At 44.9% G+C, this 11612-nt stretch overlaps 1 pseudogene; it reads left to right on the forward strand.

Moving 5' to 3' along the window:
• The first annotated feature begins 11194 nt into the window (after positions 1-11194).
• On the forward strand, positions 11195-11294 carry LOC113254868 (U6 spliceosomal RNA; annotated as a pseudogene).
• Positions 11295-11612: the final 318 nt, after the last annotated feature.

An 11612-nucleotide genomic window follows, 5' to 3' on the forward strand; every position in this document is an offset into this window, starting at 1 on the left:
TAACGGGAGCCAGGCTCTCCACCGCCGGAGGACACACCTACAAAGATGAAATGGGGCGACTCGAATGAACCCTGCGGTGCTGGATTGGAACTGGAGGTACGTGGCCTTAGTATATACTGAGATGAATACTGAAGTAGCCCTAGCGGCATGTGTGTACACGCGTGTGTGCGAGATACCTACGTCCACATACCTAGGAGTTCTGCCTCCTAGAAAAGCCTAGAAGCAATGACAACCCAGTGGCAAGACCATACCGTGACTTCGGAATACCGTTCGCCACAAACAGGTACCAGCACTCTGCGGAGGAAAGGAAATAATAAGCCCGAACACCCCGATGTTCCAGAAAGTAAGACAGTGCTTGAGGAATAACGGAGACACGACCAAAGGATGCAGAAACCAGATGAAAAGAGATTCCCACTCGCTTTATCTGGGACGAGTTCAGTATCAAAATAAATAATGAGAGTAATGGATTTTAACTCCGTGAGTAAAAGAAAGAATCCGTTAGTCCATACTGGTACAAATAATTAAACAGCTGGGGGAGGGAAAAGCTCTACAGTAAAATGGCAACTAATATAATGGCAACTCTTTATTAACTAGTCAGCATAAGATATTTAACATGCAGACGTATCTTCATCAAGTGACGAGTTCACACCACCAGCAACAGGGCAAGGCAAAATTCGTGTCTCTCGATACAGCGCACCGAAAAGAACACAGCGTCATTGCTGTGACATTCCTGCTAAAGGTGGACCAACTGACCCGACTTACGACAAGACAAAAAAGTCTGCATGGAGGTTATTCTACAAGTAACTGCTGGGCTCCTCAAAACACGTTCCGGAAGACAAGACTGACGAGACTGAGAAGACAGGACAGTAAACGCCGTGAGCCGTCCCGGACCCAGAAAGGACGTTCCTGAGACAACCAGTGACATTTGAAGCGTGTCTGTGGTGTAGATGGGTAGTACCGTTTCTCAGTTAATTTCCCGGATTTGATAGTTTCCTGCAGTCTCGTAGGACAGTGCTCTTGTATTTTAGGAAATACACACTGAAGTGCTAAGAGGGAATGAGGCATCGGAAAAGAAATCTGCACAGAGACCCGTGAAGCGTCACCAGGCGAGTACCTGCGGTACGGTGTTGACCGGGAACCTCAGTGAAGGGCAGCCTGGAGTTCTTTGAACCTTTCTTGCAACTTTTCTCTGAAGTTTGAAATGATTTCAAGACAGAGGTTTTGTTTTGTTTTTAAAGTCTAAGCAAAAGCTAGAACATGGAGACACTGATTTTCTCAGAAGGCACTTGAAACCCCAGGCAGACAGACGATTTTCAAGACGGCGGTGGAGGGGAAAGCTTGGGACTCACCTCTGGTGGACACAAGCAGAAATCGTTATTTTGCCTTTTTTTTTTTTTTAAAGATTTTATTTATTTATTCAACAGAGATAGAGACAGCCAGCGAGAGAGGGAACACAAGCAGGGGGAGTGGGAGAGGAAGAACCAGGCTCATAGCGGAGGAGCCCAATGTGGGGCTCGATCCCAGAACGCCGGGATCACGCCCTGAGCCGAAGGCAGACGCCCAACCGCTGTGCCACCCAGGCGCCCCTCGCCATTTTTAAAAGATGTTTTCGCTGGGTATAGAGTTCTGGGATGACTCTCCCCTTTTCAGTCCTTTATAGAGGTCATCCTAGTGTCTTCTAGCTTACATAATTTTAAATGAAAAGCCTGCTTAATTCTTTTTGTTGTTGTTTGTCCTTTGTTTTCTCTCAGTGTTTTCCAGACTTCCTCCATCATTGGTTTTCAGAAGTTTGACCATGAAGTGCCTGCGTATGTTGTTTTCTCTCTATTCTCTTTGGGGGTGAGTGTTCGGAGCTTCCTGGATCTGTGGTTTGTTATCTTATATTGATTTTGGAAAGCCTTCAGCTGTTATTTTTCCAGTGCTTCTGCCGTATTTCCTGTCCTCACCTGCTACATGCCTGATACTGTGGCACAGCTCTTAAATATTCTGCCCTGTTTTATTGTTTCCGTGTTTTCCTGTTTCAGTTGGATTGATTTCTACTGACCTGTCATCAAGTTCATGAATTCTTTCCTCTGCTCTGTCCTTGATATGATAAGCACATCGAAGCTTGGCCTCCTTTCTGAGTGGGCTGCTGTTACCTTGTGCCTGGTCTAGACCTGGAATCCAGGGGGTTTGGGAGCACCTCGGCATTCAACAGTCCCTGCATCCTGCACCACAGCGGGACTCCCTCTCCAAACTCCTGCCCCTTCCCCAGCAGTAGCTTGCCATTATGATGCAAGCCTTATGTTGGTGGCAGGAGAGTTTTCTCCTTTCTCCTGCTCCAGCCTTAGTTGTAGGCAGGTCCTGTGCACCTGAGCCTCAGGGGTAGGGCTTTGTCCTCCCCACATAGCATCTGCCCTCTGCATGTAATGGTGGTGGGTCTTGGGTGGCAGTGAGTTTCCTGCCCTCCCACCAGGCACAAATTTCTGTTTTGTATCAATGCAAGATCCTAGTCCTGAGGGGGTGGACTGGGGGGCTCAGTCAGTTAAGCGTCTGCCTTTGGCTCAAGTCATGATCCCGGGGTCCTGGGATCGAGCCCCGAGTCAGGCTCCCTGCTCAGTGGGGAGTCTGCTTCTTCCCCCCGCCCCTCCCCCCACTCATTCTCTCTCTCGATCTCTGTCTCAAATAAATAAAATCTTTAAAAAAGAAAAAGATCCTGGTCCTGAAAGGGTTTGCTACTTTCTGCTGGTGGCAGGCAGCAATTCCTTCTACTTACCTCAGAAGTAGGCAGTCTGTTTGGGACTTAAGTCTTTCTTTTTCATTGCTTTCGTATCTCCTAAAATTCCAATAGGATCATTTTCTTTGCTCATTAGTGCAAGTCTGCTGCTCGCTTGTTGATGCTCCCCATTTTCATCTCAAAATGTCTTTTTCTCACCTTTCTATGCTACTGTGTATAGGAACCGTAGGCTGGCAGTTATTTTCTCTGAGGTCACTGAAGATATCATTCTACGGTTTTATGGCAACCGTTCTTTCTGTTGTGAAATCAAGTGTCAGCTTTAATGTCCTTCCTTTCAAAGTAATCTTTCTCCCCAAACTCCTCTCTTGTCTTCTAAAAATTGTGTTTAGATGTGGATTTTTTATGTAAGTTTTTGGGCTTCTTGACTCTTTTGGTGTCTCCTTCCCTCTAATCAGTTCTGCGTAAATCTCAGCCATTCTCTCTTCAGTCCTCCTTTTCCTTTCTCCTGTGGCTCTAATTATAGTCTGCTTGATTTTCTTACTATATTCTCTCTTAGCTTTTCTTCTGTTTTCCAATTTTTAAATTCTCTGTACTTCATTATGAGTGGTTTCCTTCAACTATCTCCCAGTTAACTAATTTTATCTTCAGTTGTGTTTAATCTGCTTCCAAATATATCCATTGATTTCTCTGAGGTATTATTTTTGTTTTCAGATTCCCACCTGATTAAAAAAAAAATCTGCTGGGTCAATTATAGCTTCAGGTTCCCTTCTTTATTAGTTTGCTAGCACTGCTGTGACAAAGTACCACAGACTGGGTGGATGAAACAACAGGAATGTACTTCCTCACATCCCTGAAGGCCACAAGTCCAAGATCTAGGGGTCAGCAGAGGTAGTTTCATCTTGAGGCTTCTCTCCTGAGCTCGTAGAAGGCTGTCTTCTTGTGTCTTCAGTGGTCCTTCAGCGGTGTATCTGTCCATGTTTTATAAGGACACCAGTCATGTTGGCTTAAACCCTACCTCGATGACCTCATGTAACCTTCATTACCTCTTTAAATACCCTACGTACAAATAGTCCCATTTTGAGGTATTGGAGGTTAGGATTTCAATATATGAATTTGGGTGGGAGAGTGACACAATTCAGCTCATAACACCTAAAATTTTCAAGCTTCTCCTTGCATAAAGGTAACTGCAAACATAATTGCCTCGCATTCTGCGTGTTATCTTTAGCATCTGGGGTTCCTGGGGGCCCTTTGGATTGTCTGTTTCAACCTTGTTCATCACGGCTCCTCGTCTCCTTGTCAGCCTAGTTATCTGTGAGTATGGTCCCGAGGTGGCATGTTAAACACGTGCACAAATCATTTAAGGCCAAGGCTTATTTGCTTTAGCGCGCGCCGGGGGCACTAGCTCTCCTGGACCACATTTATCCAAGTTCAGGACTTGAGATTTCTGGGTCCCCACGTGACTCCAAGGAAGGCTGCAATCTGTGACGGTTGGTCTAGTTAGCTACCATGGTACAACCGTTCGAGGCCCCCAACTCAAAGCATAACATAGTTTACAAGGGTCCCCACGGTTGGTGGGGCTGCACTTTGTAAGTTTTTCCCTCCAGCCCAGCACAACTGCCTCTTCCAGACCAGCAAACACACGTGCAGATCAGCACTCAGCCTGAGGGGCCTCTTCCAGATTTGCAAACATATCCAGGGAAACAGTAGCCCTGAGCATCGGACTAACTTTCCTCCATTACCATCCTCTTCCTGGACCCAGCCTGGCAACCCCTGTGTTTTGTTGCTTTTAGAAAGATTTTAGAAAATATTGTCTTCAGCAGAAGACTTGAACCAACGTTACTACAAGTGGAAGCCAAGAGTCATCTTTCCAAAGGCTATTGTATCATTTTAGAGCACATTTAAACCTTATAACTTAAAGTAGAACATTTTTATTTTTTCTTCTGTGAAAGTGATTGTTCATGACCAATCCAAATTAACAAAAGAATTATTAGATGTCAAAATATGTACCAGAATTGGTGTAAAACCGTCACCTCATTTTTTAAAGTGTAAATTAAAAAAAAATTTTTTTTAGTAATCTCTACAACCAATGTGGGGCTCAAACTCACAACCGCAAGATCAAGAGTCACATGATCCACCAACTAAGCCAGCCAGGAGTCCCTAAAAGTTCTTGTTTTTTTTTAAAGCTTTATTTATTTATTTGAAAAGAGCACACACATGAGGAGAAGCAGGCTCTCTGCTGCACAGGGAGCCCGACGCGAGACTTGATCCCGGGACTGTAGGATCATGACCTGAGCCTAAGGCAGAGGCTTAACCGACTAGCCACCCAGGTGCCCCATCAAAGTTTTTAATTAATTTGTTTAAAATCTTATTTATTTGCGAGACAGAGGGAGAGAGTGAGCGAGCACAAGCAGGGCGAGCGGCAGAGGGAGAGGAAGCAGGCTCCCTGATGAGCAGAGAGCCCGACTTGGGGCTCCATCCCAGGACCCTGAGATCCTGACCCGAGCTGAAGGCAGATGCTTAACTGACTGAGCCACCCAGGCGCCCCAAAGGTTTTAATTTAAATATGCATTCCAAGAATTATGAGCACATGAACCTTGTTATATGACATTTTTACAAAAATGGGAAAGATGATGTACAGATGACAAAGCCTCATAAAATGGCCTTTAAATATCAGTTGTTTCTACTAGTTTCCCTTCCTTGGACAGGCCATCTAAATTCTCTTTTATAAAAAACTGACAGTCACTACAAGCCCCTAAAATGTTTTGTTTCCTATGTACTCTTTCTTTCTTACATCTTTATTCAACATCTTTCCCATCATTTTTCCCCAATTTTTTTTAATGTGGTAAAATATACATAAAATTTTCCATCTTAACCACTTTAAAGCATACAGTCCAGTGACATTAAGTACATTAATACTGCTGTGCAACCATCACTCCCATTACTCTCCAGAATTTTTTCTTACAAAACTGAAACTCTATATATCCATTAAATGATAACTCCCCATTTCCACCATTCTATTCTCTGCTTCTGGTTTGACTAATCTAAGTACCTCACGTTAAGTAGAATCATACAGAATTTATTTTTGTGATTTTCCAGACATAGGATTTTTGGTTTATGGTTTTTTCTTAGCACTTTTTTTTTTAAGATTTTATTTATCTGTCAGGGAGAGCGAGCACAAGCAAGGGTAGCAGCAGGCAGAGCGAGAAGCAGGCTCCCCATCACTTCAGTTTACAGTGTTCACGACTATTATCTCAGTTGGTCCTTACAATATTCCAGTAATAATAAGACATTTACTGAGCACTAACCAAACGTCAGGTCTCACCTAATCCTCACAAGAACTTCAAGAAATAATTTTTGTTATTGCTAAAGATACAAAATGCTCATTCTGAGGCTCTTCCCAAGCATCTGGCCTTAGCAGTTTGAAGGCGGGATCCAAGAAAGCCTGTCCGTTTCCTGTAGACGGTCCTACAGACCTTCCTTTAAGAGCTACTTTGGAGTTCAGTGCTGCCTTTTCTGGGGCGGCCCCACCCCAAGGCTCTGGAAGGTCAAGTCTCATTGACAGAACTCGAACTCAGGTTTTTGACTCCCAACTACTCCCAGTGTCTCAAGTGACTTATGAAAATTACATTTTATGCACATGATAAAATGAGGCCCTTTGTTACACAGGTTTTATAATCCTAAAGCTCTCTTCTTGCTTCGCTCCTCTTTCCCTCTTCTAAACATGTTCTGTCCTAAAAAACCCTTCCCTCCAATCTATCTTTAGAGTGACCAGAACTCCCCTGTTGCCCAAGGTAGTCCCCTCGGCTCCAGCGTAACTGACAACCAGAGCATCCTATCTGGCTAATATGTAAATTACCTGGTCACACTAACAAACCTGCCCTTCCAGAGGCAGACTTCACTTTCCTCATCCCATTTCAACATATTTTTTGAGCTTTTACTTTCCTCTTTTAGCTCTGCTGCAGATGCCGGGAACAGCAGCAGTGAACAAAACAAAAATCTCAAACACGAAGAGTAGACCAAGAAATACAGAACTAGCAGGTGAGGATACGCACTGGAGAAAAATCAAGCAGGGTAAAGAGGATGGGAGATGAGGCCATGGGGAGGTTCTGCTCTTTTAAACAGTGGTCATGGAAGGCCTTCCTAGTTAAAGACCTGAAAGAGCTGAGAGAGAGCCATTTGTTTCACTGGGGGACACAGTCTTCCTATCAAGAGGGGAAAGCCTTGAGATTGGGGTATGTCTGGAAAACGCAGCTTGTGAGGTCGGAGTGAACCAGGCGTAGAGCAGAGAAAATGGGAGACAGGTCAGGGTACACTGTGAAGCTTCCTGTAGGAAGCTGGCTTCTGCTTCAGTGAGACTAGAAGCCTCTGGAGGCTTCTACTCGAGTGACCCTGGCCGCTACATTGAAAACTGACGACAGCAGAGAGGTGGAGGATGGGAAGGAAGGCAGCAGGGAGTTGATCTAGGAGACTGATGATTCAGGTGAGATGTGGAGGCCTAGACCCATGTTGGGGGAGGTGGTGAGAAGTAGGTTCTGGATGTTCCAAAGGCAGAATCAACAGCATTTGCAGACTCACTGGATGTGGAGTGTGAGAAAAAAAGATGAAGTCAGGATGGGCTCTTAGGGTTCTGGCTGGGACCTAGGAGGCTGGGCTGGCTGTTACTGGGATGGAGGGCTGTGGGAGCATCAGCCCTCACCCTGCTGCTGCTGCGGCCTGGGGCCCCCTCCACTTCCACTGCTGCTCTCGCTAGCGGTCCCCTTGCTGCTGAGCCCGGTGGACATTTTCCCACCGTCACCTTCTTGGACCTCTTGGTTTTGATGCCAAATGAATCATTTCCTATTTTGTGCTCTAGGATTCTGCGATGTCCTCCCTTTCTGACTTCTCACTTCTCTTTCTGGCCATCACTTTTACATCCTTGGTCTTATTCCAGAAGTTTGGGCCTCTACCCTCTGTTCACAGATGCTCCTTGAGTGATGGGATTTCATCCACGACCGCAGCTTTCAAAAGCCACCTGGGTGTCAAGCATTCACCTCACCCTACACCTCACTCCTTAGTTCCAAGTCGGCTTCCCAAACAAACTCCCCGTAGCACCTCAAACACCATGTATTTCAAACTGAAAAGACCCCTCCCCTCTGTGCATTCTCTAGCCCAGCAACGGCACCCTCTCCATCAGCGTTCTGCAGTCATGCTGGGTTCTCCCCTCTTCCTCACCCCACATTCAGCTAGTCATCTAGATCAATTCCGTTTCTGCAAACATCTCCAACTTGACCTTCTTTCCTCCTGCCAGATCTAGGATACGGGTTTCATCTTTTAACTGGACTTCCGCAACAATGCCCACATTGGCCACTTCTTTTCTGGTCCAACTGTTTTTTCCCCCCAAAGTATTATTTCTAAAATGAAAATCATTCTAAAGATAATCCAGGTTCCCTATCAGCTCCTCAGCCCAGAGGAATTAAAGCGCAGGACGGTGCCCCAACCTAGAAGAGGGGTTAGCACGTCACTCAAGATGTGAAGATGGTACAAGGTAACAGTCTACTCACTCTTGTTTGTAGCCCATAAACAGGCGGCCGGACTGAAGGTACATACCAAGCCCTCCTCTACCTGAAGCACCACTCAGAGAAGGGGGAGAGGCAGAGCTCCTTATCAGACTGCCGCTTCCCAGCCCCAGGTCAACCTAACCCCTGGAGGGTCGGGCTAACCTTTCCACCAGCAGAACCTCAGCACTACACCTGTCCTGTGTGACACTTTCTGATTTAGCTGTCTCTCTCAATGTTCAAGCTCCCCAATTCGCTCCCTTCAACTCCAGATCTGACCCAGGTTTGCTCCCTCCCCAAACCTTTCACTGTGCCGTCTGCACCTCTGTGCCCAGCCTCGCCGGACTCTTCTCAGAACATGTGCATTCACTTTCTTACTCTGCATCTAAGCAGACTTGCCTCTAGAACAGACTTCCCTGGGAGTCCTTTCAGAGGCTTCTTTTCTTCCCTGACACCTGAAGCAGCAGGGTTCCTGGTGGTGGGCTAAGTTTCCTCTAGATCAAACCACTGCCTCTTCTAAACCATCTTCCTCCTCCATTAAGCCCTCAAAAGCTCAACCTTCCTTGAAGCCTGTGCTTTTAGACTAAATCCACTATCCAGCAGCATGTTTCAGACTTTTAACTCCAGCATCACCAGCACCCGCTTCTCATGCCCACTACCTCCTACTGTCACTTGCAGCAACTTCCAACACCCACAGAAATCCTTTGAACATCATGGTCTGTTCTTGACATTTTCACTTCCAGTAATGTTTTCTTTCTCCTCCCATCTTCCACCTACATGACCATCACCTAAAAACTTTGTCATTACCAGTCACTGCACATCTCAAGGTTAAGCATGTCTGGGCGCACCACACTTCACCTTCTCCCAGCTCCCTAAGTTAATACTTTTACTCCAAGTCAACGTGGAACGCACCAACTCCATTCAGCAGAGAATGTTACGCTCTTATTGGCTTTGGCTCATCAGGATCCACGCCTGGCTCTGGGAATGAGGGAGAGGATGTTGGGAATATTACTGTCATCTGTAACTTTGTACCCACTTTTAATACCTTTGCACTTTTCTTCTGTTGAATTTAGCTGGCAAAGTCCTGGTTAAACCCAACGCTCTACTTCCCAGCAATTCTATTTCCCTGGTACATTTGTTTTCCCATTCTCCAAGACAATTATTTTACATTTTCTTCTTTTTTTTAAAGTCTTTCAGTAATCTCTACACCCAACATGGGGCTCAAACTCACAACCCGAGATGAAGAGTCACACACTCCACCGACTTAGCCAGCTAGACGCCCCTACATTTTTCTTTCATCAAACCGCTAATATCTCTTCTCTCTTTTCTAAGATCCATCAAAAAAAAAACCCCAAAACAAAAACCCGCAAACCTTTCAATTTTTACTGAACTTAATTTGAACAAATTGACAAGCCTCAATATCCATTAACATGAAAAGCTCCATTTTCTCTTAATACGTTTTAATAGTTTTGCTTCTGCCCAGATTTTGAAAACGGTACATAAGATTTTATTATTAAATGGGGTGCCTGAGTAGCTCAGACGGTTAAGTGTCTGCCCTTCGGTCCAGGTCATCTCAGGGGTCCTGGGATTGAGCCCCATGTCGGGCTCTGTGCTCAGTGAGAGGTCTACTTGCCCCTCCCCCTCTCCCCCTGCCCATGCTCTCGCTCAAATAAAAATTAAAAAAAAAAACCCTTTATTATTGAGTAATCTCTACACTTAACCTGGGCTTGAACTCACAACTCAGAAATCAAAAGAGTTACACATTCTGCCAAGTGAGTCAGCCAGGCACCCCCCAAATGGTACAGTTCTGAATACATTTTCTAAAAAAAAGATTTATTCATTTATTCATTTTATTTAAGAGAAAGAGACAGAGAGAGCACAAGCAGGGTGGGGAGGCAGGAGAGGGAGAAGCAGACTCCCCACCGAGCTGGGAGCCTGACACAGGGCTTGATCCCGGGACCTGGAGATCATGACCTGAGCTGAAGGCAGACGCTTAACCGGTTCCATCTGAGCCACCCAGCTGCCCCGAAGTAAAAATATTTTACTATTATACATAAACAAGTTTTAGCCATTTAGTCACACATTATCCATCCTTAAACTGACTGCAAGTTTTTTGTTACCGGTATCATCCATGCTGCCTGCCACTGTTTCCTTTCCAACCTTTACGTATTTCCATCTCCATGCACTGCCTAGGCCCTTTAGTACAAGGTTTTTAACAGAAATCACGACAAGCATCCTTGCCTTGTTCCTCATTTTGAATAGAACATACCACATGCCTGACACATGGTACCTAATTTCTTACTACTCTCCTGTGCTTCCTGTTACAGCCACATATTTTTATAAAGGGATGAGATACTTGCAATTGTTACGGCTGGAGCACCAGGCTCAAAGCTAAGTGTCAAGAACTAAGGCGGAGTGATCTGATGAGGAACCTGCTGCTGCTGCTTTGGCAAAACACCGCATCCACCCTCCCCTGTAGCAAAGTGCTGACTTCTCCCAGGTCTCACGCTTGCACCACGTGACTGCCAGGCCAGGTTCTTTCTCTGCAGCCTAGCCGCAGAAAGAATGCATTCTCTGGGTTCCCTTAGAGACTCAGGCTATCTAATCCTTACACATGATGAAGGCATTCATAAAAATGCTGGGCAACACAAAACACATGAAAAAATGCATAGGTTGTTTTGTTTGCAATACTGGCATCAAGACTGTACTGCAAGAAATTTTCTTCCTTGCTGCGGTTTGCAAAATCACATTTAACACTATAGGTCTCCCCTGCTCTCTGAAAGCACCGCATTCCTACGGAACCCTCTGTAAGCTGAACAGCGTAGTGAAGCAGCAATCACCACTAACTTATATGGAAAGACTTAAGTGTTCTCAGAAACAAACAATAATCTCTTAAGGCTTCTGGTACTTTGGGATATCTTTGCTAATGGATGTACGATAGAGAGCGCTTCCTTTGGCAGCACACATACTAAAATTGGAATAAGTGAATATTAGCATGGCCCCTGCACAATGATATGCAAATTCATGAAATGTTCCATATTTTTTACTTATCCAAAGGATTAAAAAAATCCTGATTTGAAGGGGCACATGCACCCCAATGTTTATACCAGCACTATCAAAAGCCAAATTATGGAAAGAGTCCAAATGTCCAGATGAATGGATAAAGGTGTGTTATGTATATACACACACACACAATGGAGTATTACTTGGCGATCAAGAATGAAATCTTGTCACCTGCAACATGGATGAACTAGAGTATATTATACTAAGCAAAATAAATCAGAGAAAGACAAGTATTTCCTGCATATGTGTAATTTAAGAAACAAAACAGATGAACGCAAGTGAAAGGAAAGAAAAAAACG

Source organism: Ursus arctos, unplaced genomic scaffold (genome assembly GCF_023065955.2).
Source record: "Ursus arctos isolate Adak ecotype North America unplaced genomic scaffold, UrsArc2.0 scaffold_12, whole genome shotgun sequence".
NCBI lineage: Eukaryota > Metazoa > Chordata > Mammalia > Carnivora > Ursidae > Ursus > Ursus arctos.